A 13,756-nucleotide genomic window follows, 5' to 3' on the forward strand; every position below is an offset into this window, starting at 1 on the left:
AAGAATAATTGTAACAGTTTCAAATAGTGAATTGCCAATTTCCATTCATTCCATCCAATCTCCATACGCTGGCCGTACTGCGAACACCCCATGTAAGTGGCCCCAATTACCATTCCCCGGAATACAAATTACATGTTTCCATTGATCAGGACACACATTTCCCTTTTGAATTGGTCGATTAATCAGTTACTGGGCATAAATTGCTTATTTTGGCAGATTGCTCCACTCCTTATCTTGCTAGTAAACACGTTCTGTGCTGTTCTCCTGTTAGACAATCAGAAACAGATTGGGTAGGAATAACTAAAGTATTTAAAAAACAATTTGTCTTTCGATAAGAGTGAAAAACAAGTTCTGAACTCAAAACTATGGAAATTAGAGCTTATTTAGAAAACCTAATAGTTTTCTTATAGACGAAAGTGTATGTCAGAACCTAATTCATATCTGCATGTCGACCATAGGGGTCCATACCTTGTAATCACCGTCTGATTTGTTCATTTGTAGTTTTGCTTCAATTTATACAATAATAAATTTTCAATAATAAATTATCATCCTTGCATAATCGTGTGCAAATATAATTACTAGGGCTATGAGTTTCAATTAAATTATGCAACGGTATACAGATCTGACAGGTGCGCTACGAAAATATATTGCTTTTATAATTATTCCATGTAAATCACGAATACACTTTTTTACTTAGTAAACTGCTCCAAAGTTCGAATATAATTTAGCACATAGAACCATGTCGAGTATCTATTCTTGCACTGTCTTGATATTATATTAAAATTTGGCATGATCCATGACGTCTGATAAATAAGACTATTATTAACATACCATGTTCCGAAACACTATTAGTAGGTAGTCAGTAACGAAAAATGCTACATTAAATTCTCCTCGTTATATTTTTTACTATTTACTTCATAAATGATGATGGCTGCCGATCACCAAACTACGCATGCCAATTCTAACAACTGGAACGGCCTTGGACGATTGGCTATGGTCATGGCCATGGCCAAGGCCACGTAGCCAACGATCATGGCTATACGGCTCCTAAGAACGATACCCTCGAGGGCCTAACATTCCAACAAACGACAAAAACCAGACACTATTTTTGAATCTTTTTCTCATAATACAGCTATAAATTGAAAAACCTTTCTGAATTTCAATATCGCGTCGAAGAAAACTGAGATAAAGAAACATTTTCAACATGAATTGATTTACAAGTTGTAATCATAAGTGGAACTATTGCAGACACCGTTTATACGGGCAAAACTAGTAGCCATTCCCTACTTCGAGAGTTGATGCTGACAGCATGTCTCTATTAGGATGTTCCTACGACAGATTTAGAGGGGCAAAGACATTTATATTACACTATATATATATATATATATATATATATATATATATATATATATATATATATATATATATATATATATATATATATATATATATATATATACTGTATACACTACTATGTGTGGCGCATTCCTAATACATGGTTGAACCCATGAACATATGAACGGTGCGCCAATAGGTGTATGCTTGCATACATACATCACTGGCGAGCCGTGTATGGTTTTATGGGTGCAACCATATATAATGAGTGTCCACATAAAACCTGTTTAAACTCATGTTTTGTTCGGTATATTCATTTTAGGAAATCATAAACGCAACCAATTTTATGTAAGAAAATAATGTGTTCATCCATATCTTTTAAAGGTAATTACTCTGACAAGTTGCATGTCCTTAAGAAGCTCGACTCTTCAGTAGGATTTGGATGTCGGGCCCGCGACCATAGAAATGTATTTTTACTCCTTTTTGTCGAATTGATCGACTTAACATAAAAAATACGTTACGATTACCTTCCAGTGAGGAGGTAACATCAAAATGAAGTTTTAAAATATCACGTCGTCCAACTTAACGAAATAGTGTATACACATTTTGTAACAGTTTCACATTCAATTCTCTAATTAAAGAAATGTATATCAATTATCACTTTTTGTTGAATATTTGAATAATTAATAAGTTTACTTGGAACAAATTTGTTCGTACAACTGTCTTTGCTCTGTTAATTTGGAGTTGACATTAGAATCATATGCAATCAGTTCTTCCATCGAAACGCTTTAATACGAAAGAAACTTGGACATACACGTTAAGTATTAAGATAGCAGGGCTAATGAATAAATAATATTGAATGCCTGGTCAAAGATTTCTGTAGAAATGTTAACAAACTAGTATTGTGTTAAATACCGATTACACGAAAGAACAGTTTCGGTAAAACCAAAACGTATAATATAAATTGGAAAAAAAAAACACCAAGTTGTTTCTGAAATGTTTTAAAAATATACTAAAACTTTTGTTTGATGAAAAATGCGTTACATAACATTTTTGACTTCATTTACTTACCTAGTGACAGTGCTTCAACACGCGCCCATTACCAACACTTGCAAGTCCAAGAAGCGTATTCTTATCGTCAATCATTTGCTAGTAAGAACGAGCAAATTTCTTGCCTCAACTGTCAGCGCAATGGTTTAAACATAAAATAGTGTTAAAATAGAAAATAATCTTATTTAAAATAGTAGAGAGATAACATTATCAGTACGCAGGATCAGCAGAAATAATAATTTAGCGCTTGAAGTGTTTTCATTATCGACACATTGTTTCTTCTGCTTTTTAGTATTCCGACTGTGTTTAAAAACAAAGTACACAAGCTTTTCAGTCAATGCTTTGCATTACGAACCAGACGAACGGAAAAACAACAAGCGTTAAGACTGAAGTCAACACTTAGTAGGGTTTATAACTTGAAACAAATATTACTATTTCTTATTTTATTTGTCATTGTTATGAAAAACGAACTCTTTAAATCAGCAAATTTTTGTTGAATGATTGATCGAAAATATAGAATGACAACTCTCTAATTGAAAGATATTAATTATATGTATCGTGTTTCAGAGTTATCGCATAATGACCAGACTTTCAAATACATTTTATGGATCCTCTTAATAAAAGGCATGTAGCATTCTATAAGTACACGACCTTCAATTTTAATATTAATATGATTCGCACAAAATATATGCATCGCGCCTAAGCCCTATTGATTTATATAATGTCTTCATTTTTTTCTTGGTAAAGATGTGTGTTTTCATACAGCAAAGTTTATCGAAGAACATTAGTTTTCTTTTGTCAATGTGGATTATCATTGGGTAGCAGCCAAGAAGTCCCAGTGCCATGTCAGTACGAGTTCGTGAGAGGATATTTTGGCACATGTTCGCGTTCTATTTTCAGAATGACAATTTGCCTAAGAGTTGACCATAACTCCGCCCTATATTACATTGATGGAACAGCAATTTTTTGCACTAAATCGGATAGATATAGCGGGTCAACGTCGAATCACGAATTGTTATTAAGGTGAATATTGAGGCTCGTCCTTTTCTTGCTCTTGCTTCAACAGCAAGGTTGCATTTGGAAGATTTAGAGAGAGAACTTGTCCTACGTGAGTTGCACTTTCTGATGAGCGAAGGACCGTTTCGATAATCAGCATTTCGTCATTGCAGCATTTGCTTTCCCTCAATACTAGATTGGCACATTTCGATTCATTTAGTTTGTAACCCCATTTACTGGCATACTCTGTAACAATGTTGATCTGGGCCTGAAGTGATAATATATTTGTAGACAATAACGTTAGGTCGTCTGCTAAAGTCGGGTTTCCGTTATTGATTTCCCCAATGAAGGACCCATATAGGGAGTCCTCTAGGTCACACAGAAACTTGTTGATGAAAACACGACGTTTGCAACAACGATACTTTCTATATCCGTATAACAGTTTATTAAGGTACGTAATGTCTTACCACGGATACCAAATTCGTTCAACTTTACAAACAGTGCTGTGTGAAGAACATTGTCGACTGCACTGTCCAGCAGGGCCACATGAGATGGTGATCCATATTTTGCATTTGAGGCTTTTGCAAATTAAGAGGAAGGAGACTGTCTATGAGCCAAGTTCACGCTGATAAGCGGTCTGTTGAGGATTCGGAAAATCTTTACCTTGGACATTTGACCAAATGATAAGTCGATCATGTACTCATTTTTCAAATACCTTGTATACAACAGGTAACAGAGTTTTTACATTCATTCTTTGGCGTATTTGCTTTATAAAACTATAATGAAATAATGTTGGCCCTCCTTCTGAAGGATAATAAACACATGCCTAATCTGGTTATGCTTGTCAGGTTACAAGAACTCCGTGTGGACTTGCGTGAGTGTGTTAAACCTCAAAAGAAACTCCACCTGATTTGTAGAGGAGTCAGGAAGATATTCAAGTACTGATGTTCAGTTTGACAGGTATGACAAAGACATCCTGAATATGAAATGTATTTCTTATATTTCGATGTTAAACGGAAAAGAGATTAGCCAACATAATTATATATATATCTCAATAATCAGATTAGTTTAGCTTTAATTTTGACAAATGGCAATCAAAATACAATGTCGTGAATTCTTTTCAATTAAAATATCTATAAAGCGAGAGATAAAATATCACAGCATTCCTGAAACAATATGAATTATGAAGAAAACCCCATAAAATCTATCACATGATGGGTGCAATATTTTACCATTAAAATATTACGAGTTGTATGTTTCGATCTTACGATAATGTACTTGCTTCTGAACATTATTAAATTATTGTTTTAACAATAAATGATAATCGTGAATGTATTTTAACTTTCCAACTCGTTTCGTTCAAAAAAGGATACTATAATATCGCCGAGGTTTAATGTATTTCATACGGTGGCTGATTTCCTTAACTTCGTAGTTTCGCCGCCGTATTATTATTTCGCCGTCTCCACCCAGCTACCGACGGCTTGTTGTCGATTTTTCCACTTAGCCTCGCCATTTGGCGTATGATCGTATTGTCTTTTTTTAAGAGCCAGTTTTGCTCGAATCCATTTGAACCGGGTAAGCAGAAATCGGTCTTAATGTAATTCTTTGACTTGTCAGTTTTGGAACCGTTCCGACTATGTTCAATGCAAAAAAATAAGCGAAAAATCAACTTAAAGGTACCCATGATATAACACAGAAGTGGTCCAGAAGTTCAAAATAAAGGCTCTACAGCTACGGTCAAAATGTCTTTCCTTAAGGGAAATGCAATCATAATAATGAATGAGTAATTATCTGATGACGAGCATTAAGCTCACATTTTACCGATGCAGATATCTTATTCGACTTATGCCTACAGGAATATCTTATTGCTTAGAATACGGCCATCTCATTTTATGATTCTTTATACGATATACGACTGACCGAAATAGTGTGGTCCCTATAGTCTTTTCCAAAACTGGTGTTATTCAGCTGCCACTGACGTTAAATTGGCATTAAACATTGCAGAGTATTTTATATGCTTATTTGGAAAGAAAAATACACGGTTTGGGGGCTGGAAATGACTTTTTATCTAATAATTGGAACCGATATTTCAAACTATGCTGAATGCCATGGTTGAAATAATATGTTTTATTTTTTATGCTTATGTACAAGGTGTCTCTTTACCCGAAAATCGCATTGTCTACAATTGTCACCGTGGTTGTCTGGAATATTCTTGGATACCCAGAGACAGTGTTACGATACGGTGTTGATAAAAACATCGTCTAATATAAGGTGTCTGTGAGTTCTGTTTTGGTGTCAACACGCCGTTGAAAAGGATTTCCTTAGGGTACTCTGGTTTCCACTACACCACAATACCACGCTATTGAGTAACATCTTGCAAAGGAGAGTGAAGTATATCAACTAGTTTTGAAATAAAAAAACAGTTTAAAATAAAACTTAAAACTAAAGTTAAAATATTTGAAGAAAGTTTAAATGAATGACATAGTAAGTACTGTTAAATTTATATTATAGACAGCAAAAGATTTATAAAAATTAACTAATGAAACTTTTAAAAAGGCAATACTACTGAACGGTAAAGAGCTTATGTCACATAAAGGAATGCTGAATATTATAGAAAATACAATAAGAAGGTATTATTTATTTTACCTGCATAATACTGGAATACTGTTTTCCAGTATATTCAGAAGCATATCGTCCGAACCAATGTATAAACAATGTTGTTACTTCTATTTATTATCACCGTGCTTGCGGAATAGAATAATTAATACGTGGTTTTACTTCGAATTGAGAAATGATTCATATCAACGAGTAAGCATAAAACAGTCGTTCAGAAAGGTAATAACATATGAAAACATGGAATAATGATATTATAAAACTACAGGAAAGAACATAACAAGACGAAAGAGATGACACTTCTACAGTAACAATACTTCAATAAAACTTGCATGTACAGGGACATGCCCATTATAAAAAAAACTGCTATGGTATTAGATAAAACGTCCAAGGACAAACGTACAAACAGATAAAACACAATCATATACATGTAAATTCACGCAGTGTTTTGTCGCGTTGTTCCAGTATTTTAAATGCGAGTAGGAGTACTCCTACACTATTTTAAATTTCCAGTTAACTCCTGTTTTGCTGAGCGTTATATTGCGATAACTCAAACAGTTTATTAATAAAGATATTTTGTGGCATGTGTAGTCTATAATTATGCAATGCCTTTATCCTTTGTGCAATGTTTTTATTGCTAGATGAAGGCGTTATCGCCTTGAGAAATCCAAACACCTATTTCTTCTCGTTTTTGTCAACAAACGCAAAGTTATTTATCCATAGCAGTGGCAAAGTCAACTTAAAGTATGAACTCACAATTTCAGATTACAAATGCCGATAAGGACACAGAACAGCAACACATCATCTGCGGGTGCAATATATTCCAACTGGAGCACATGAGTTGACACTTAGTGTCCAACAAAACCATACGAGTACTCGTATATCAGAAATATCTCGCAGAGAAAACCTCTGTAGCATATCGTGTCAAAATATGTCTGATCCTCATGCAACAACGTTGGGTAGCCACGACTAACCCTTGAGATGAACGGAATGGGCAAACGTAATGTTTGAATCCGACGACAATTGTAAATTAAAAATCATCACCATTTCTCTTGATAGTCCGAGTCCGCAGTAGGCGCACTGTTTTATTTAAATCGTTTATACGTGGTATGCATCATTCAAGACCGGTTGTATTTCAAAAAAGGATAATATAAATTTTATGCAACAATTAGATTAAAGGAAAACTAATAATTACATTTGATACAGTCTAGTAAAGTACTCCAATGAGAGTTCGAAATAATGTCGGAAACAATAACAAAAGGTAACAGCACCTATCCATTTTGCAATGCTTTCGGCGAATAATGATAAAAAAGGTACTAATTCATTGTTCTCCTTGAAAAATGATTGAATAATTAGACTATAACTCTTATGACTGTTAAGTTTTAAACTTTTTTCAGACAATTTGTTATTTTGCATCTTAGTTAGGAGGAATTAACACACCAACTCGATTCATTCATTGGTAATTGATGTATACATCTCGCTGCTGAGTACTCGCAGTTCATTTATTTCTATATTTGTTTTATTCTTATTGCCAAGTGAATGTTTTGTTTTGCACAAGTTGGTAAGATGTTTACTAAAAAAAATACCATTAGATGATAATTGTTTGTTTCAGTATAATATCGAAATATATTTCACCGAGTCAGTGCGCACCAAAAGCTAACGTTTACGAGTTGCGTAGATATTAGATAATATTCAGAAATTAAATAACACTTTATTGTAGTTTTGTTGCACGCGAGGGTAACGTGTTTTCGGTAATTGTGTTCCAGACCTGAGCGCGCTGAAGTTTAATTTATTGGACGGACGCAAAACAGGCAAGTAATTCAAGACATGAAAGATTTTGATATTTTTACTGTTTGGAAAATTGAAACTTACTTTTTATTTCACCAATTAATCTCTATAACCAGAATGCAAATAATAAATAACGAATATTGATAATTGTGATTGATTGTGTTGTTTTGTGAAGGTTTTCTTTTACTTTTTTTCTTTTGTGTATTGGGCTTGTCCCTGTAGTTTTTATTTTTATATTAGTAGTATGTACCTTGAGCTATTATAACATTATAACAGACAAAAAGTAATTATTTAAAAAAAAAACATTACTGCCTGCGTCAAAAGTCTTTGGTCGGGAGCAGTTTACCTTTGTTAAGATAATTCCACCATGGAATACCTTGCTTAAGTGGGATATAAAAAAGACACATTTCCTTCGACATATGTTATTTATTTTGTTTTAATTACAATCGGATTTTTTGTACAAACTCTTGTTACGAGAATAAAATTGTTTAACCATATGTTTCGCAAGCAGAGCTGTAAAAACTTTAACTAGTTTATTGCTAGGATTTCCAGTCAATTCAGCCACAGAAAGATGGTGAACAGAAGGTATAACAAAATATAAACAAAAATTAAGTAGAGAAAAACAGAGGACACATGAAACCCCAACTAATACATACATGCCCAGTAGACAAACACAATAACAAAGAACCTTTTGAGAGAGATAGAGGGGAAAAAAAGAGAGGAGCGGGAGTAAGAGAGGGGTATATAGAGAGAGAAACATTGCGATTATATCCTCTAAACAACTAACTGAAGCTTATTTGGATTTTTATTTCATCAATTATCCATACGCTTGCCATATTACGAACATTCCATTAAAGTCGCCACAATAACCATTTCCCGGTAAACAAATTACATGTTTCAACGGGTCTGGAAACATTTCCCTTCTGAATTGGTCGACTATAAGTTACGGCGGAAGCAATTTAAATATAAAAATTCGTGGATGACCATTTTTTTCAAATAATAAGATTACACAAACACATTAGAGAAGAGACGGTTTTAGTAGGTAAAAATGGTCTAAATGTTTGTATTTACTTATAGTTTCTTCATAAATTCTAGTACACTCTTCAACGCATACCACTGCCTTGCAGTATTAACTAGTCGCCAGCATTATTCTATACTGTAAGGTCAAAGATATAGCTTCAGAGACCAGTTTATCGATTGCCGAAGAGTGTTATTGATATTTTACACGTTGAAGGACGAAATGTGATGAACGGTGTATACACAAAACATAGTTTTATTGATAAGGAAGGGTAAATTTCTTACGGCAACTTACATTTTTTTCTGATATGTGTGAGTGTTGTTGTCCAACAACGTGACTATTGGACGTCCAGTACGAAACTTTCACTCACATATTCGGAAACGTATGCCTGCCTGGGTATTAAACCCGGGATCCCCTGCTTGTAGTTCATGTGTTTCGAAAACAACAGGTGTATAAGTGGCTCAGAATAATTTCATTTAAGGGGTCAATTACATTTTAGTTCAGATTATTGCTCGTTGAAACGGTGGTGTTATGTTTAAACAGTCCTTCGGTGTCTACTTATTTCTCTACGAAAACCAATGTAATAATAAATGCAATATTAAGTTTGAAAATTAATTCCGATGATAATGCCCTTATCTTTGTCAATATGTGTTCTATTCAAACTAAGCATTAAAAATATAACAGATAAGTAATGCAAATGCATGTATTTATGTTTATATTTCCAAAAAAAACATATGTTTATATTGTTAAGCAGCGCTTAAATCCTATCAAATATACCATTCGTTTATTCTCTTGAGCACTTCAGATTCCACACATGTTCTAGCGATGATGCAACTGAAGTGATAGCAAATAGAAAATAATTGGAGTTTAATAGCCTCTGTCTGTCGGATACCCCCAAAACACTCCAGCAATATGATTATTTAATTGTTTACGGAGTGTAACGGAAGAAAATAACGTGGTTGTCGACAATAATATTTCCCCTACCATATCGATTTAAATTGCTCGGCCTCGGCGAGTTCATTTGTAAATATTAAAAATAAGAACAATAAGATAAGCTGATTTAAGCCTGTTAAAAGTCCTCATCACTTATTTATATAAAATTAAAAAGTGCCAATGAAAACGACAACTTAGTTTTAGAGTATTTTCCAACGCTCAACAACAATGTTAAATACGAAAACAATACCTATTCAAGTGTTTGAAACTATCGTTTAAATTTGACTATTATTATGTTTATAGGTTACATTTTTTAATTGGAATATATAAAACCGAGCTCAGTATCAAATGCAAGTTCGATTATGGAGAGAGAGCTGTGCTTACTGATAATCCAAAGCGTTTTTCATCCTGTTTCCAACAGAACTCACCTGTATGTGTGTTGTCTTGGTCGGATACCCGCTGCAGTTTCATTGGTTCGGCAAGGTACCAGATGAAAATCCCGTAAAAAAATTCTCATAGAAATATATTCTGGCGATTGCAAGAATTGAACCGAGTCCGCCTTTTAGTACAATAATAATTGACGGCAGGCAAAACCACTAGGTTATACGGTTACTGAAAAAATATTTAATTGTAATATGGAAGAAAAGTTGTCTCCCCTGCCTCATGCATATTCATTTAAACGAGAGTTTGTCAGTCAATTGTCTCACGGTATGTATACAGTTTAACAGTTTAACGGAATTAAGTACCGTGGTTGCCGACGATGGTGTGTTGTATTTGAATGGAAAACACGCGTGTCCAGGGGAGGCCAAGGATTTGGACTTTCAATGGGGACGCAACTTCGAAGCGCAATTTTGGACATGTGCCCTCTGTCCTACGACGGAAACATATGTGGTTCAATGCATTTAAGGGTGGTAGTTGGTCTAGATTTCATGTTACATGTTGCCTTGTCTGGTTATTCGTATTTATAGTTTGTATTAGTTGGATCATGTCATTATTACGAATTGCGGAGCGGTAGGGTGAGCGATCTTTTCATAGTCATTAAGATTTAACATGATATGTTCTAACAGATTAAGAGTAGCACGTATTAGTTGGCAATGAATCAAATTATGACGTCATGCCTGTTAAGTTGTAAAACTGCAATTCTCAACGATTAGAATAGGTGCCGATAGACAATTGAAATAACTGGAAATGTATGTTATGATCTAAGTAACAGTTCGATATTTTAACCTTAATAATTACATACGGCGGTGCGAATTAGCTCCTTTTATTCAGATTACTAAGATTGTGCAAAAGTTCTAACCGTCTTATTGTTTAATGTTTTTACAAGAAGTTGGGAGCCCAGTCATGATGGCATGTCTTTCAAAATATAGTAATTATAGATAGAAAGTGGTAGTAATGGCCGATGGGAGCTGTAGGCAAAAATCTAAAAGTTGATATTAGATGATAAGTTTTTACTGTTTCAGATAACGGGACATAATATATTGGAAGGAGATAAAACATGTCTGACAAGTCATATATCGTTAATATTATACCAACAGCCAGAATAGAGAATGATTAATAAATGTAATTATTTTAAGAAAAAATAAATGACTGGAAGCCCCGGAATTTGCGTGAGGACGGAACATTTTGGACAAATAATTCCTTAAAAGACACAAACAAGTTCCAAAGAAACGCACCTCAATTGCGGTCAAAGTGTCCCAAGGCAGATGGAATTAGAATAGCAAATGTCTGTATAATCATTAGGATAAAAATAAAAGAAACAGAACGAAGGATTATCTTTTTCTCTTTAAGTTTGTATGTTGCCCTTGAGGTATTTTCGAGTTGGGACTTGTTTCGCTTAGAAAGCAATATAATCAGCTTTAAATAAATTCCTACAAATTCAATAGTGAGTTGACCGATTTACGTTTCTTGTGCGAAAATGCTAACAATCGATGTGTATATGTTACTTATAACTCGTTTTTCATCCAAACAACCATTTTTTTGTAAAAAAAAGTTAGATTTAAGAGTTCAGTTTCCGGAGTGTGAGTCTCAAACCCAGACTCATGGCGTGCGTGAATATGAAAGCATTTAATCATGAAATATCTTGTTAAGCATGTTAATATTGTAGGCTTTTCTCGACGTCCACAATATCTTTAACTGATTTGTTTAGGCCAAATGAAAATAATACTGAGTTTGTCAGGCACTGTCGCATTCGTTTTAAAGCCTGTCATTATTGTTTTAAGGGCCGGCTGTGATGCAAAAGTGGGTGGGGAAGGTAAAAAAAATAAAACGTTTAAAAACTACATGTTTTTTAAAGCTTTGAGCAACGATCTTTTTTGGTAGTGAAACATTTATTCTTGGCGACATGTTTTGGGCTAGTAAGGAGTTAAACAAACTGCTTATTCAACAATGTCTTGAGAGACCTTGATGATCTTGTCAAATAAGAAAGTTATTTAGAAAAATAATGAATTCTGCGGATAAAATTCATTTCCGGGTTTCAAAAATGCATATATCTTCTTTTCTTTAAAAAAAATAGCTTTAATCAACTCAATGCCACAAGACATTGTTGATTGGGCAGTTCCGATAAATTTGACCCACAAACATATTCCTTTTGTATTAAGACATTTCCAGGAAAGCGTAAATGCTTTTTGATTGAAAATCTGATCAAATATGATTTCGTAAAAAAATGCTCAACTCCTAATTACACCTTTCATGTTGCATCGGATGTATGAGTCATGCTTGTTAAATATTGAACCTCAAAACTAAATAGAAGTTGATTTTTTAAACATTTAAAATTTTGGTTCCTCAATCGATTTTCGTATCGCTGCTCACCCTTAATACAAAAATATGTTCTGCATTTGTTTTTGTGTTCATGTTTTAAAGAAATAGTTTTGGAAATAGTTTTTTATTCTCTTTCAATTGTTTTGGCCGTCATTGATATCTGAGTGATTGCTTTGAAATTTTAAAAATGCCTTTAGCGTTAGCTTTTTGCGAACTTCTCGACTAATTATATAACTGTATATTTTGGACAGAAGATAAATAAAGTTGATCATTGATATAACAGGATATTTCACTCTCACCTTTTTAATAAAGGAACATTGCTTTGAAATGTTACCATTGAACAAACGCGCATCAGTTTTAATTTGGTCAATATAAATAGCGGACAGAATGGATACGGATTGGAAAGAGTGGTACATCGAGAGTGGGTGAGAAAGATGGAAATAAAGAGGGGAAAAGGTGTAGGTGAGGGAGTGAGGGCAAAGAGAGGGGCGATCAAAGGACGGGTGGTAGGTAAGTAAGTAAGAATGTTTATACCGTAGTTTTGATTAACGTGACTTGTGCTATATAAAAACATGACCATACAAATAAATTATAACACCATAAAATATGAAAAGCAGCACCCGGCCCAATAGACCTACAAGTCGCACAATATTAGCGCTTAAACAATGAATGCTTGTGAGAAGCAAGTGTTCAATTACATCAAATACTAGTAAACCAACTACATGTAATTCATAATTAAATGAAAAAGTGCGAATTTAGCATGCATATATATGCATGTGCAATATGTGTAAAAAATACAGGCAAACAGAAATCGAATTCATTCTACATTTTAATTGATATGATGTTATACACTTGCTTCAGTTGTTACATGCGAAGAAAAGGGATAAGGATTGGAAGGAGAGGGGATATCAAGAGTGAGAAAGAAGGAGAATAGGGAGGAAAAGAGATGCAGACGGGAGATAGGCAGCCAGAGGGGCAATCATGAGACGGGTTGTGGATGGGAGTTGGGTGAGAAAGAGAGGGACAGTCGGAAAGGTGATAAAATGAAGTAGGTTAAAATATCAGAGGTTTGTATAGAAGAGGACATAGAGAGTAGAAGTGGTTAGAAGAAGGTTGAAGGAGAAAGGAATCATGGAGTTGAGAGAGGAGAGAGAAACAATAGCAAGATGACAGGGAGGGGGAGAGAGTTTATATGAAGGGTGTGAAGGGGATGGGGAAATCAAGAGACATACGAGTGGGCGGAAAGATCAAGATGATGAGAAC

The sequence above is a fragment of the Mya arenaria genome, chromosome 3, assembly GCF_026914265.1.
Source record: "Mya arenaria isolate MELC-2E11 chromosome 3, ASM2691426v1".
NCBI lineage: Eukaryota > Metazoa > Mollusca > Bivalvia > Myida > Myidae > Mya > Mya arenaria.